General features: G+C 42.9%; 1 protein-coding gene and 1 long non-coding RNA gene across 7 annotated transcripts in view; one reads left to right on the top strand and one right to left on the bottom strand.

Moving 5' to 3' along the window:
• Positions 1–14,972, bottom strand: part of Epb41l3 (erythrocyte membrane protein band 4.1 like 3) — a 231,463-nt gene that overhangs the window by 205,289 nt on the left and 11,202 nt on the right. The window contains exon 1 of one of the 6 annotated variants that reach the window (XM_076549836.1): positions 5,665–5,804. The exons of the other annotated variants lie outside the window; for them this stretch is intronic. The gene's annotated coding sequence lies outside the window, so the exon portion shown is untranslated. Of the gene's footprint in view, positions 1–5,664; positions 5,805–14,972 lie in introns of those variants that run through there. 6 annotated transcript variants of the gene reach the window in all.
• On the top strand, positions 103–13,029 carry LOC143268292 (uncharacterized). Its single transcript, XR_013044033.1, has 3 exons — positions 103–229; positions 6,215–6,308; positions 12,893–13,029. It is a non-coding gene; the product is annotated as an uncharacterized LOC143268292 (long non-coding RNA).

Raw genomic sequence — 14,972 nt, 5'->3', positions numbered from 1 at the left:
CTCAACACCATCAGACTGACTGAGGTTGGAGCCAAAATGAAGCCGGCTCCCGCTCTGCTCATGCCTCTGCTTTATTCTTTGATATTTCCAGCTACATGGGATAATAGGCATCCTAGTCCTCAATGTCCACTTCAAGGCCTACCTAGAAAGAAACACCAGATGGCAGGTGTTAGGCACAGAAGTCACTGAAGATGCAGCCTCAGTTCTGAATTTCAGTAACCAGCATGGGGTAAGGAAGGCAAATCCCTCCCTCGCACACAATACACAAAATTGGGTGAGAAAGACCCAGACCAGATGTAATAAGCAAGTGTCTAGAGAAGGTGGATCTGGGAAGAGTTGGGGAAGGGGCGGTGCATATGATCAAAGTTCTCAAAGAAATAAAAAGTCTGACAGAGTCTTAACCCAGGAGGAGAGGAGAAAGGAAGGTTACCAGACAGACCTCTGGCAGGAGCTATTAGGTAAAGAGAGAGAGAAGAAGGAAGACACAGAAGATCAGAGATACATGAGGCTCCCTAGGATGGTCAAGGGCAGACAGAGGAGTGGGTAGGTAAGAGAGGCAGGAACAGCAACCCGATGACAGAAGAATATGGTAGGCAGAATGAGATTGGAGAAAATGGGGGGAGGGGGTCACCTGAAAGGGCCTGAAACTTTTCTCCCTCCGAGATACATAACCAATGACTTTCCCATCAAGAATATACTTCTGGACTTTCTAACTTCCAACCACCACCCAAATTATTTGGGAAAAACAAAGCAGCATTGACATTGGCATCTTCATATTAAAAACACAGACATAGTGACATCTTCTATTCCTTCTCAGGGCAGATTATTATTATTTTTTCCTCAAAGAGTCTTGTTTTATTCTGGAAAAAAAAGAACCCTACACTTTTATTCCAGATGTCCGCTGAATGGTTAAACATGAAAAGGCAAGCAAACACATACCACAGATGAACACATTATCGTTACTGAAATGAAGGAAATGTACAGGTCTTTTCACCACAATGCTTACTTTCTCATCTGCCTGTTTTTACTTGTGTGTTCTCTCCTATACTGATTGGGAGATGACAATTATTGTCATCTGGGGTGAGAATGTTGACGCGTTACCACGCATGATATAAACGTTTGAGTTTCCTTCACCCCATGTAGTCTTTTTACCTACAGATCGTCCACAAATGAAATTGCAAAGATAATAAACATAGCATCATGAAACTCTTAGTGACCTGAATGATTGACTGTGGACCATGAACTTAGGCAATAGGGCAGATATCAGCTCTGATGACAGGACACAATCTCTCGTGCCTTGCTAGTCCTGGTATCATTCTCCTCCCCTCCCCTCCCCTCCCCTCCCCTCCCCTCCCCTCCCCTCCCCTCCCCTCCCCTCCCCTCCCCTCCCTCTCTTCCCCTCCCCTTTCTGTCTCTCTCTCTCACACCACACAGTAACACAAGGCTAAAAGTCAATGTTGACAATGTTGCTTTGGTAGTAAGCTCCATTTTAATTTAAAAGAAAATTCTTCATTGGGCTTGTAAGACAGTTGGTAAACAGCTTGCCACTGAGGCATGAGAACCTCAGTTGAAGCCCCAAAACCCATGTAAAAAGCCAGACAGGGAGCGGGAAAGATGGCTCAACAGTTAAGTGCACCCCAGTTCAAGTCCCACCACCTACCTGTTCGCCTACAACCATTTGTAAACTCCAATTTTAGGGGATAAGATGCCCTCTTCTGGCCTCTGAGGGTACTAGGCATGCATGTGATATATAGACATACCTTCAGACAAAAACCCATACACACAAAATAGATGGTAGCTAACTATAGAAAAAAAAAGCCTCATGGGAGCAACAAAATAGATGAATTAAGATGATGATGATGATGATGATGATGATGATGATGATGGAGCCTCGCAGTTATAAGGCTTTTGCCACCCAAGCATGAGGACCTTGGCTGAGCCTCCAGAACCCATGTAAAAAGGCAGCCAGGCTGGTGTCCACTTGTAATAAACTGCCGGGAAGGCAGACAAGAGGTTCCCCGGGATTTGCTGACCAGCCAGCCTAGCCTACTTGGTGGGCAGCAGGACAGCAAGAGACCTTGTCTCAAAAAACACTGTAGACATCATCTAAAGAATAACACCCGAAGTGGACCTCTGGATTCCACATGCATGCACACACATGCATACATGGGCACGCCCACACTAAAAATACACATACATTCATGCACACTTTTTTTTTTTAATTTAGCATTCAGTTTACTAGTGGCACTGGCTGTGACACCCCCACAAGGGTTTTCCCCTCTTCTGGGTTGCTGTAGTACCGTACTAGGAGAACACAAAAGTCAAAAGCAGTGTGTAGCCACTGGGATGTTTGAAATGGGAGAGTATTATGGTCTGGATATGTCTCTATGGAGTCAGAGGGAAGAGGTACTAAAGGTGAAATGAAGACCGTAGGGAGCTCTCAACCCAGAGGAGACGGTGACTGTCACACACCCAGAGTAGGAGTGCAGCAGGAGAGCGGGTGCTCTGGCCACGCCCTCCCCAGCTGGACTCAGCTCATTCTTGCACTCGTTGATGGAGATTCTTGAAAGGAACACGAGGGGCAATCGACCAAGATAACGTTACACTTATCATGTCTCTCTGGTTGTGAGAAGGGCCTTATTATCCTGCCTAATAAAGCAGAAAATTAGCCATTAGAGAAGGACTCATGATTAGTTTCAGAAGCCTTAACGCTCAATAACAAGAGTCAAAAATCCAAATGGAATTTGTAGGTGCAAGATTTTATTAGAACCTAGAAAAAGATGAGATCAGTTCCTGTTTGCTTCTTGCTCCTAACCTGTGTGTAGCTGCGTTAAAATATGGATGTACAGTCAGATGCCAAGATGTGTGTTTATCTAGAGACAGAAGCCTGTCACCATGCAGGCCATGTCAACTCCTAACATGCTTTATCATCTCCTCTGTGATCCATGCTCTAACCCCCAGGCATGGCAACATTTGTCTCATGGAAAAACTTTTAGCTAAATGCTAGCTATAAATCAGAATGAAATGAGCGTGACCTAGTGTCTCATATGATGCACCTGGAGCCTGCCTTTGTGAGTGCACAGGGTCAAGATGTATATGAGGCTGATTAACAGAAAGTGTGTAAGGCAAAAGTATCATTGTGTTGATATATTATGTACCCTAATAAACTTTGCCTGAAGATCAGAGAACAGAACAAGCCACTAGATTAGACATAGAGGCCAGGCAGTAGTGGTGCACACCTTTAATCCTAGCACTCAGGAGGCAGAGATCCACTTGGATCTTTGTGAGTTCAAAGCCACCCTGGACTAAATGAGATTGACCCAGTCTAGCAGAGAAAAAAGAGCCAGGCAGTGGTGGCACAAACCTTTAATCCCAACACTGGAAAGCACACAGGCCTTTAATCCCAGGAAGTGATGGCTGGACAGAGAAAGGTATATAAGATGTGAGGAGACAGGGACTAAAAGCTTTTTGACCAAGGAAGCCCTTTTGGCTAGAGGCCTTTTGGCCAGGCTCTTTCGGCTGAGAGGACCCCTTTTGGCTGAGAACTCAGAGACATTCAAACAGAGGATTTGTGGAATTGGCAAGGTAAGATGCGGCAGTGGTTTGTTCCTTTGCCTATCTGATCTTCAGACAAATCTTATTAGGGTATACAATACATCACCACATGTCTTAACGCTAAAATCCAACTGCCCGATTAAAGCCAAGCTCGTCAATTTGCTTCTTCATGGCCTTCAGCAAGCTGATCTCTGTAACTCAAACTGTCCCCCTACAAAGTAGGATGATGACAGTTCCAGTAACCAGGGTGAATGAACGTAAGACTCATATCACGTCTATAACCCGTGCCTAGGAGCCGGTAGGAAGGTGACCGTAAGTGTACTCATGTCCCTGTGACAAGTCCTTCTGCCATTTCTTAAAGAACAGGACCCCTTACTGCCCAGTCGGTGCTCACCTTTCTCTATGCATGGAAGAAGAATAAGCAAGAAACCCAGACATCCTCAAAATCTAAAGGGTCCCCGAGAGAAGTACAGAAAGAGTGGACCGTGAAGAATCATAGACACTCTAACAACGTCCTGGAGAAAATAACACAGAAAAACAACATTGCCTGTTCTTCGCAATTTTAGAATCTGAAATCTCTGAGGATTTCCTGAGCATCATACACGAAAAGTGTTATCCTCAGAGAGCACTCAAGTTCCTAGACAGATGGAGAATTCACAGACACAGCTCTTGATCAGTTCAAAGGAAGCAGGATCTGGCTACTGATTATTACTGGAAGGGAATAGACCTCTGCCTAGCTGCCTATGAAGAAAAAGGGAGAGGAAAAGGCCTGAGGGAGGTACAGGGTGAACCTCAAAACATTTTTGGATGTTGAACTGTCTAATCATCACATCACATAACAGGCAAATAGCTGATTAGGTGGTTATTGAGTCAAATTGGCTCCTCCCAGCTCCACAGATTAAACCTAAAGACATACACTCTTAAGGATATTCATGGGCAACCGAATGATCTAAGATAAAGATTCCCAAATTACTTATGCCAGCACAGAAAGTCTTACAAATGCCAGATCCCATGCTAACCTTCAGATAATTTTAGAAATTTCAAACATAACAGATTGCACTAGGAATGCCTTTGCTCCCAGCAAGTGCCACCCTGCATCTCACTCAGCTCAGGCTGGGACCTGGCAGTTGGAAGTGAATTGAGAGGGAGACTGAGAGGAGTGAAGGTCTGATGATCAAGACAATGAACTTCCTATGGCAGTCAGTTTTAACCAGATTGATTTTGCAGTTAGTTATTCTATATCTTTTAATTAAAGTCAAGAAGATACTGGACTAGTTTCTCCTCCAATATCATCCCAAACAAAGGCTTCCTCAGAATTCTCCTTCCACCATCCTCGGAAAATGTGTTTAAAGTATAGATGTTTATACCTATGTGCATACGTATACAGAGACCCACACATTATACAAACATATATTTCCCATTTTTTTCCTCCCTGGTCCTGAACATAGGACAGCAGCAGGTTTGCACTTCATTCCTACTCAGGTTTAGGAGGACCAAGTTACACTGCTATTCAACAGTTTTGCTCCTATGGAGTTTAGATCCAATCTCCTACATCTCCAATGGGATAACTGAGACTGACTGTCACAGTCAGGTACATATCATGTTTAATAAAAACACACCAGCAAGGTGCCATCCCTGAAATGGCACAATCCATCACCAAGTCATCACAAACAGACGTCATTTGAATTTATATCTGCCATCAATGACAAATATATTTTTAAAGGTCTGAGGCCTGTGACTTAGGGGCCTGACTCAACAAAAGCTTTAGAAGATAGCAGAACTGAACTTGGAAGGCAGTGGGACGTCAAAATGCTTTGTCGTGAGATGCTGTGAAGGATAGCATCAACCCAAAGAGAAAGAAGGGAAGAAAAAGAGTATCTGAACATCATCTTTGGTCAATGTGAATGGGTGATGTCTGTTGACTGGAGCTTGGGACTTACTACCAGACCTTTCCCTCTTTATTTCAGGAGGTTGAACTCTGACCCCAAGCACACGACCTCCAGACACAGAGAGAGCAAAGATGCTAAAGAAAATTTACCATCGAAGAATTTCACTTGGCATATTCATCTTCCACAAAGAGAGAAGTTAAATATTAACTTCAGGACTCACCACATTATCCGCATCCCCGCAACCAGTGACAGCATTTTTCCAGATGATGGGCCATCCGAGTTCCGTGTTCCCAGAGGCAGTGAGGCAGGAAGATGAGCAAAAAGGGAAAGAGAACAGGATTAGAAATGGTTCAAGAACTGTTGTTAACTCCCCACCCCAGGAAGTGTGGCAAACTGCCACTCCCCTTGAAGACCCCTTCCCACCTGGACATCTCCAGTGGAAAAGGAAGTGTCTGTGAAAACAAGGTAGATAATTCAGGAGAGATCCAAAGGGAACATTCATTAGCTTTTTAATTTAACAGGTGCAAATAGAGTGACCACAAGGCGTGTTTGAATGTGCAATAGATGTTTCCAGAAAGATAATAGGGAAGAATTACCTGAACATATAGGGACATAAAAGTAATTAAAGCAAGTCTGAACTAGAAATGGGGTCGGGGGGATTGCTGCAGAGCAGACTTAGACCACATCCACTCCCTAACCAGAAACCTAGTGAAATTTATCTGCAAGAGTTTTAATTTTATACCTGTTAAATAATATAAATTATATGTCAGTTCATAGGTGCTCCAAGCCAGGCCATAGTGTGATTTAAACCTCTCAAAGACAAGAGCAAGGGACTAAAATATTACTATTGTCTCTTTGATCCTGGTAAGTAAGCTTACTAATATCTATTAGTAAAAAGGAAAAAAAATGACATGTCATTAAATCTGGAAACATAATGCATAAAATTTAACTGGTTTTAATCTGATAAGCTATGATCACTGCTCTCCCAGGGCAGAGATTCACAGCCCATGAAATCACATAGACATTATCAGGTGGGTGGAACACCCTAGAGCAAGTCTTTGTGCCAAAGAGGTTTTTTGCCATAGATTCCAAGGTGAAAGACCTTGCCAAGGTCATGCTAGAGGAATTCTGTTTTGCCAGGGAGCACTTGGGCCTTACAGAGGTGTGCTACAAACTGTTAAACTGTTTCCTTAAATGAGTACTGCCAGCTTAGAGGAAAAAGAAAGTTTTTCTCTTTTATTTTAAGCCAACTATTATGTCAAGGCTTGTGCATTGCCGTTCCTTGAAGGCACCCACTTTTGAGGACTCACTTATTTTGAGAACAATCAGGCTGAAGGTAAACAACTCAAGAGCTCAGATTCAGCCTTGGGGACTCATCCCTCTCATCCTCCATTGGTCCTAAGAGCAGAAATCTCATGCCACCCACGAAGTTAAGGCCATTTTAAATGACCAGTTTCTGGGGCAGAGCCCCAGATGGAATTCCAGGAGAACCATCTGACCAAGGCCTGCACCTGAGGTCACACCTGCCGCTTCTCCTGTCTGTGCCCTAGGAGGCCCGGGCACTGAAGTTGGCAACCATGGGCTGTCCTCAGGACACATTGTCCCTAACTGGTCCCGGCAGCCGTTCTGGGTTTCATGTCAATGTGGTCTGAACACCTTCAACAGACAAAGGAAGTCTGGGTGGGACGGGAGCCAACAGGAACCGTAGCAAACTCTCTCTCCTCAGCCTAGGTGGCCTGTACCACAGCCCAGGGGCTTGAAGAGCATTTGCACACACACACATGTCTGTAGCAGCAGCATCACTGTAGACGAATGTGCAAAGTAGTGCAAGTATCTGTGAATGGGCGTACAAAATGTGCCGCTCACTTTATAAAGGAAGGGAATTCTGAATAATAATAAATAATAAATATACTTCACTACATAAAATAAACCAGACCCAAAAGGCTTACACGATATCCTCAGTTAACGTGAGGCCTCTCCAGGAGTCATTCTCAGAACGACAGAACATGCCTGGTGAGTTACCGGGTACCAGGAGGAAGAGGGGTTTGGGTAAGAGTGAACAACTTCAGTTCTGCAAGATGAGGAGTCTAGGATGTGAGATGACCAAGCCACACGAACGCACGTAACCCTCCTGCACTGCACCCTTAAAAATGACTGGCAGTGAATCTTAGGTCACATGCATTTTACCAAAATGAGTGAGGGGGGGGAATGAAAAGAAAGACAAAAGACAAAAAAAAACCCTACTGTTAAAATGGTTTTTGGAATTGTGTGGCTACCCCACAGAGGCTCAGTTTTCATTGTAAAGTGTTAAGAGATGTGATTTGTAATAGAACCCAAAGCAGCCTAGTTTTAATTAAAAAAAAAAAAACACCTCAGTTTTACTCCCAGCAGATGGCAGGGTGAGAGGAGCTATGTAGTGTTCACTGGAAGAAATCATGACAAGAATGTCTACAAAGCCACAGTCAGACCTGCTGTCAGCCCTCAGCCCAGGGCTCACAGAACACGGGAAGCTGCCGCCACCGCCAGTGCTGCTGTGACCCTGGGGGCATTGGAGCCCTCTCCAAACCCCGAACACCTTGAAAATTATTGCCAGTCAACATGAGGGCTTCTGCACATCTTTTGTGTATTAATAAAGTTCACTCAGTACTCTGGCTTGTGGGTAATATTTTGGTTTTTAATCCACTTTCCTTTGTTTAGGTAATGAATAGTGATTTTTTTTTTCATTTTTTTTTCTTCTTCTTCTTATGGAACTCAAACTTTACTGTACGAGCCCAAGAAATCACACAAAGGACACAGTCAATCCTCTCTTATACACTGAGTATTTTTATTTGAAAGGGGGAGCTGGGCATGGTGGTGCATTCAGGAGGCCGAGGCAGGAGGATCACGAGTTCAAGGTGAGCCTGGGCTACAAAGTAAAGCCAGATGAGCCTTAAAAAAACAAAACCCTGGAGCCAGGAAGGAAAACCCGTTGGTGCATGGCTGAACTGTCCCTACCAAAGAGATAAGCTCAGCTCTCTGCTGTGGACTCTCTGGCTTCTCTCACAGCAGGCTGACCTCAGAGAGAGGAGATAAGGTCCCCAGGGAAGGACTCAGAGTGAGAGATGTGTGCTCAGGGGTCCTTTTAGAAACCAGGTGACCCTGAGCCAACCACTGCCCACGCCAGACTTCCTTGAGTGAAAAAGGAGAAAAATATAGTCTGAGGTTTTCACAGAAAAGAGGCCACAGAAGACCTCCAACAGACACAGGGCGACAGAAATGCAGGGCAGACTTTGGAAGGTCCTTGTTGTCATCCGCCTCTCAGCAGTTCTTTCCCCCCTCAAAAGAGAGTCGCTGTGAGACAGAATGTGCTGTGCTTTCTACCTGGCTTTGGTGTGTTCCAAGATGTTTTCTCGGTGTTGAAGCTGAACCCCTATACTGAGGGTTTAAAGTAGAAAATATTCTCAGGCTCTGGTGTTTAGAGGGTTTTGGGGCTTGTGGCTGGGATTAGGGAAGGTCTTAGGGCACACCCCTATGACTGTATCCTAGTAGTTTTGGAAGGAAAAAGGGACCAGGGACCAGAACACACACAGCATGCTTCTGGTTTCTTCTCATGAGGTACTCTGTGCTACAGCAGGACACTAAGGACTCTGATTTGATATGGGCTCCTGGGGGGGCAGAGTTGGCAGGGGCCCGAGGAGATGGTTCAGCCAGTAAAGAACTTGCTGTGATGGCATGATGACCTGAGTTCAGTCCCCAACAGCCATTCTTCTAGAACTGAGGCCAGCCATTAGCTTAATCAGCAAGTCTAGGCCCTGGTGAGAGACCTTGTCCCAATAAACAAGGTAGATTGCTCTTGTGGAACAATCGCTGGCCTCTGCACACACATGTACACACACACACACACACACACCCACACACACACCCAAATACATACATATTCTCCACCACCACCATCCCAAACACCTGAAAAGGTCTTTGAAATTACAGAACTGTGTGCTGCATAAACATTTTAGAAATAGTTACTTAGCTTCTGGTATCTTATTATAGTAACTACAGGGAATGTAAAAGTAATGTATGATCTTTTCTATCAGTATCAAATAAGAGAAAACTTCACCTAAAAAAAATTGTAAAGAAGCCACTTGGCAGGAATTCAAATTCCTTCAGGGTCAGCAGTTCTTGAAATCAAACTGTGTGCTCAAGGTTGCACTCAGAATGGCATTCTGCTTATCCATTGCACCACTTTACAGCCAGCAAATCATGTAAGAATGTGAGGCCAAGCCCTGACCACTCAGAGTGAGACAGCCCCCCCCCCCTAGAATTAGGAATAAAACTCAGTGGGGCCCTGGGGTCTTGAGTGTGGGACACCCTAAAGGCTACGAATTCTTTTGCAACAGTAAAACTTTTATCTTGTTACACTTTTGGGACCCAGGCCCATTTACAACAGTGCCATCAAACAGAAACAGATGCAGACAAATTGCACTTTCCGCTATCCCTGTGTGTCAACCTTGTTAACCAGGGCTTTTTTTTTTTTTTAAGATTATAATATAATGACAACATTTCTTTCTTCCCTTTCCTCTCTCCAAACTCTCCCCCAAACCCTTCTCCCTACTTTCCTTCAAATCTGTGACTTCTTTGATTTTATTTATTTATTTAATTTGTATTCATCGTTACTGCATGCGTCTAAGTATCTATTCCTACATATAACCTGCTCAGTCTGTATAATGTTACCCATATACATGTTTTCAGGGCTGGCCGTTTGTCACTTGTTGACCACTTATTTTAATCAAATGAACTCCATGGGTAAGATAGCAGTGTTTAAAGTAGGGCCCAGTGTCTTGGATTCCCTCCCCCTAAAGTGTTTTGGGGAAGCCATGAGGCTGGAACTATTTTCCTGGTTATACTTATCCATTATTTGCTTTTTCACCTTTATTCTTTCATGAATAATGTGGCAATTTATAGAAGCTACAGGGCATGTGCTACCTTAACTTTCATTTTTAATGTAGAAATAGACATGAAATTATCTACAGTCAAGCCAAACATCAAACGGATTTACAATGCCACTCTTTTAAATTAAAAAAAAATTGATTACGTTTTTATTTATGTGCATGGGTGTTTGGGCTTCATGCATGTCTGTGTCCCATGGGTGTGCCTATTGTTTGGAGGCCAGAAGAGAGCATCAGATCCTCTGAGACTGAAGTTACAGATGGTTGTGAACCACAATGTAGGTGCTGGGAGTTGAACCTGTGTCCTCTGGAAGGGCAGCCAGTGCTCTTGACTGCTGAGCCATCTCTCCAACCTCTGCAATGCCACTCTTTACTCAAATTTATTTTTATTATGGAAAACACAGCCTTGAAAAATGTTTCTGTGAAGACGGAATGAATTTATGATTGGCGGTTTACAATTCATTCGAAGGAAATATTACTAACGTTCCCCTGAGTAGTCCCCAGTGTAGTTAGCAAATATAGCATGCATAAAGAAACGTTCTTTGCAACCTTTGAGGACCCAGTTACACTCCTTCCTCCATATATTAGAGTATATTAGAGGTGTTGGGATTATCGGCTGTTGATGGACTGTCACATCACTTAGACTAACAAATCTTTACTCCCCTGGAATGCACCTCAAGGATTCCAAAAAGAACAACCTCTATTCCATGATCAGATGGTAGGAGAACTGAAACTCCTCTAACGCTACCTCTGGCTAATCCATGGGAAATGTATCTGAATGAACTTCCTTCTCTTTCTTAGTACTTTCTTGCTCCAGCACAGCCAGAATCAAGGTCAAGCCTCCTGCTTGGTGAATCCTCCACAGAGCTGAAGGAAAATGGCCACTTCTGTGGTTCAGATCTCACTGTTGCTCACACCTCCCCTGTGCCCACCCTCCTGGTTCTTTTCTACTCTTCTCCTTAGACTTGTTGCCAACTTAATCTGTTCTCAAGGTCCTTTGTTGAAGGAAGAGAGAGAGAAAGTCCAATCTGATTCAGCTCTACTAAGAAGCCAGGGGCAAGAAAGTGTGGAGAAAATATCAGTGTACGGCGATGACAAAATGTTTGACTTGGGATCTTGGTGCTGGCAGGATAAAAATAGCTCTTTTAATATTCAGTCTGCAGGAATAAATCACACCTGAAACTGTGATGATGTTTTTAATAACAAATTGAGAGTTGTATGTTAGCAAAGGGAAACGGCTAGCCATGGCATGGTCAGTGCGTGAAGAGAGAATACTGACTGAGCCGGAGATAAGGCTAACTGTGGTAAAAATGTTCACTACCCTACATTCTCCAGAGATGGTTGCTGGAAACTCAGCTATCTGAAAGAACAGGGCATAGTCTAAGCAAAGAAACCGAGAATTGGTTAGAACCAGTTAGAATCAGTTGTCTTAACTGAGAGAGTATAATAGTTTCGATGTTAAGTGTCCCCCAAAGGCCTGCATGGTTGAGACCTGGGTCTTAGGATGGGGCATTTGAGAAGTAATGAGGCTTTTGAAAGGTAGGGCCTAGTGCGATGTCTTCGACCACACACCCAGCACTTTACACTACCACACACTTCCACCACAATGTTCCATCTCACCTTAGGCCAAAAAGCAATAGGTCTATGTAACCATGGACAGAAATTTTCAAAATTTTAGATTCAAAGAAACCTTTTCTTTTTGTATGTTAGTTATCTCAGGTATTTTGTTATAACGTCGGAAGCTGACTTTGCAGAATTCCTTTGTTGGAATATATGCTTATCTTTATAATACAATGGTTAATTGGTTTTCAATGTTATGACAATTTAATTATTTTCTTCAAGTTATATGTAAGATTTGATATTTTCATAAAAGCCTCTCTGGCAACTTACCCCAGTTTATATTGTGGTAATTTGTCTCTCTGTAACATGATGAATACCATTCCATTTTTATTCACACATATATCCCCATATCATGTGTCACTACCTTGCTTATAAAATATGATTAATAAATATCAAGTTAAAGGACATATTACAACCTCCACTTGATTTGAGTCTCAAAGTATTTCAAGTTTTTATACAAGGAGTGGAAGAATTCTGGGTTTATCAATCCTTTATGGAAATATAATGAACTCAGATTGTCTTCTACATATTGCTTAGACCAGCATAACTAAGGCAATGGCTGTTTTATTTAAGAAAAAAGAAGGTAATAAATCTTGTATAAGGAGTGTATCATGGAAGAGAGAATAGCCCAACTAGGGTAGAGTGTCCAAGCCTGGGGTAACGTGACCAGAAGACAGAGGACGCATTAGGAGGGGTGAAGCCTGTGGTAATGGGGATGGAAGATGGGGGAAGTGTTAAGGAGGGGTTGGTATGAAGCTACTCTCACGGGAGTTCCACCTTAGGCTGTCCATTTGGGGAGGACATTTAATTTCTGTCCCAGCTGACACCGATAGCTTCAAAACTAGTTCATAACAAAAACTGTACTAGCCTGAAACCTAACCATAATTTTTAACATTCCTTTTTAAGGCAAAGAATTCAAAATTGTGGACAACTACTGACAAGCACAATTTTGGAAAAAGTGAGTCATCTATACATGGGAGATGCCTATATTCAGAAAGTAGGTCTTTGCCTTTTATCACCCTAGGCTTTTCACCCCAAAGGCTAAAGAAGACAGAGGTCAAAAACAGGGGACATTTTTATGCTCTTGAAAACAAAGTTTGCAGCAAAGATTAGACTAAGCCCTGGTTGACCATGGTTTGTCTTCTGCTTTGAAAAATACTCAAAAGAGGGATGTCACTTTAGGGGCAGTGTCCAGTTTTAAAGAAGACAATGGGCTAGAGACAGGAATGACTATGTCAGCAACATTTCCAGCCTGTGTCAAAAGGTCACATGCCACTGGAACCAACTTTCTTCCCCTGCCCCCCATGAATGTGGTGGGAAAATAAAAGCCTTCTAAACATTTTGAAGTCACTGACCTTGTCCTTCTTGAATCTCTGAGGCTGGTTTGCTTATATCACGTGCAAACAGATACTTTAATAGGTCAATGTCAAAAACCAAATTCCTGACTCCAGTGTGTATCTTTGTGAAGAGAGACAAGTCAACAGAACATGGTTAAGAACTACACCATAAATCTCCCCAAAGCAACCTCATATGCACAAATTCAGCTTGTCTCTGTAACAAGACCATCCATCCAGCAGACAAACAAACAAACGAAACTGTGTTCAGAACAGTGTTAAGTTTAGTACTGGTAGGATGCTCGTATTCATAGATATCCTGTTTGGTATCAAAGGTGCAATCAAATAGATGATTTCGTACAGGTGGGTGTGGGGAGACAACAAATACAGATGTTTAAAATATGGCTGGTCAATTCAGTCACTAAATTGTCTTGAATAATACAAAATTATTTATGGGTTCCAATTTCAATTCTAAAGCACCACGGAAAATCAAGTTGCTAGAAAGCCCTGTATTTATGACATATTTGTTGTGTGTTCTACCTAAAAAAATTAATAAATAAAAATTAAAAAAAAACCCATCCCCACAATATCTGGTTCGAGGTTATTAAAAAAGACTTTGGAGTTGGGGATCAGAGCTAGGTTAATCTTTGGGGAGAGAGATGTTTAACTGACCCGTTAGTTTCCTGAAAGCACAGCGTGACGTGGTCTACTGAAGGCCTGCTGTACTTACTGACCCTGCTTTCCTCCAGATGCAGCCTAGCAAGGTCTAATGAGGAGAGCTGATCTCTTCCAGTTTATATATGTCCTCCCATTGTCAACTCTCATCCTTCTACTCTGTGATAAGATTATACTTCATTGAGGGTAGTAATTTTGTAGGTCAGCCCTTCTTCCTCACCTCAACTCTCTTCCAGGTATCAAGGCAAGAACATCCATACAGAGCCTGGCACTTCAGCTCAACTGTTCCCCTAAGCATTACATAAGGGGCGCACAGCACGAATGTGCCACTTGCTACCTCCCAGTGGGGCCAAGAGGGCTTTTATCTTCCTCTTGTTAACTGTCCGCTGTAACACACACCCCTTCTCTTACGCCAAATGGAGGTCAGCTCAAGGCAGTTTAAACGATCTGCCATTTATTTGTTATTTTAATTTATTCTAAATAATTGCTCTTGCTACACTTTGAAAAAAAAATACTATCCTGTATAAATAATACTGTATCTCTACGAATGCCTCCAAACCTAGGAAGAGAGGTATAGCAGAAATATTTACAGGAGGCCTTCAGATAACGCAGTAAGCATTGGCAGGCAGTTGAGTTCATTCAAAGTAATAATATATTAGCATCCATCAGCTAAGTCCATGGAGCAACTACGCAGAGAATTCAAACCTACAATTATCATTGCTGTTAAAGAATTTCTCGGTAGAATTTACACAGCCAAACGTGTGTGAAGCAGTGCTGTGCTTCCCTTATGTCCAAATCGTTTTTTCAGCAGCCCTGGATTGTAGAGAACAGCCAAGTTCAAGCTCTTGTCTGGTTTAGAAGACAAAGGTCTTTCATCTGTAGCTGTGCCTGAGGACTACAGGTCTGAAAGCTTAAGCAGCTATGACTCCACCATAAAAAAAGCACAAACTATTATCCAGGGAAATTAAGGGATGATG

Source organism: Peromyscus maniculatus, chromosome 13 (assembly GCF_049852395.1).
Source record: "Peromyscus maniculatus bairdii isolate BWxNUB_F1_BW_parent chromosome 13, HU_Pman_BW_mat_3.1, whole genome shotgun sequence".
NCBI classification, from domain to species: Eukaryota; Metazoa; Chordata; class Mammalia; order Rodentia; family Cricetidae; genus Peromyscus; species Peromyscus maniculatus.
This window is presented reverse-complemented; position numbering and strand designations above follow the sequence as displayed.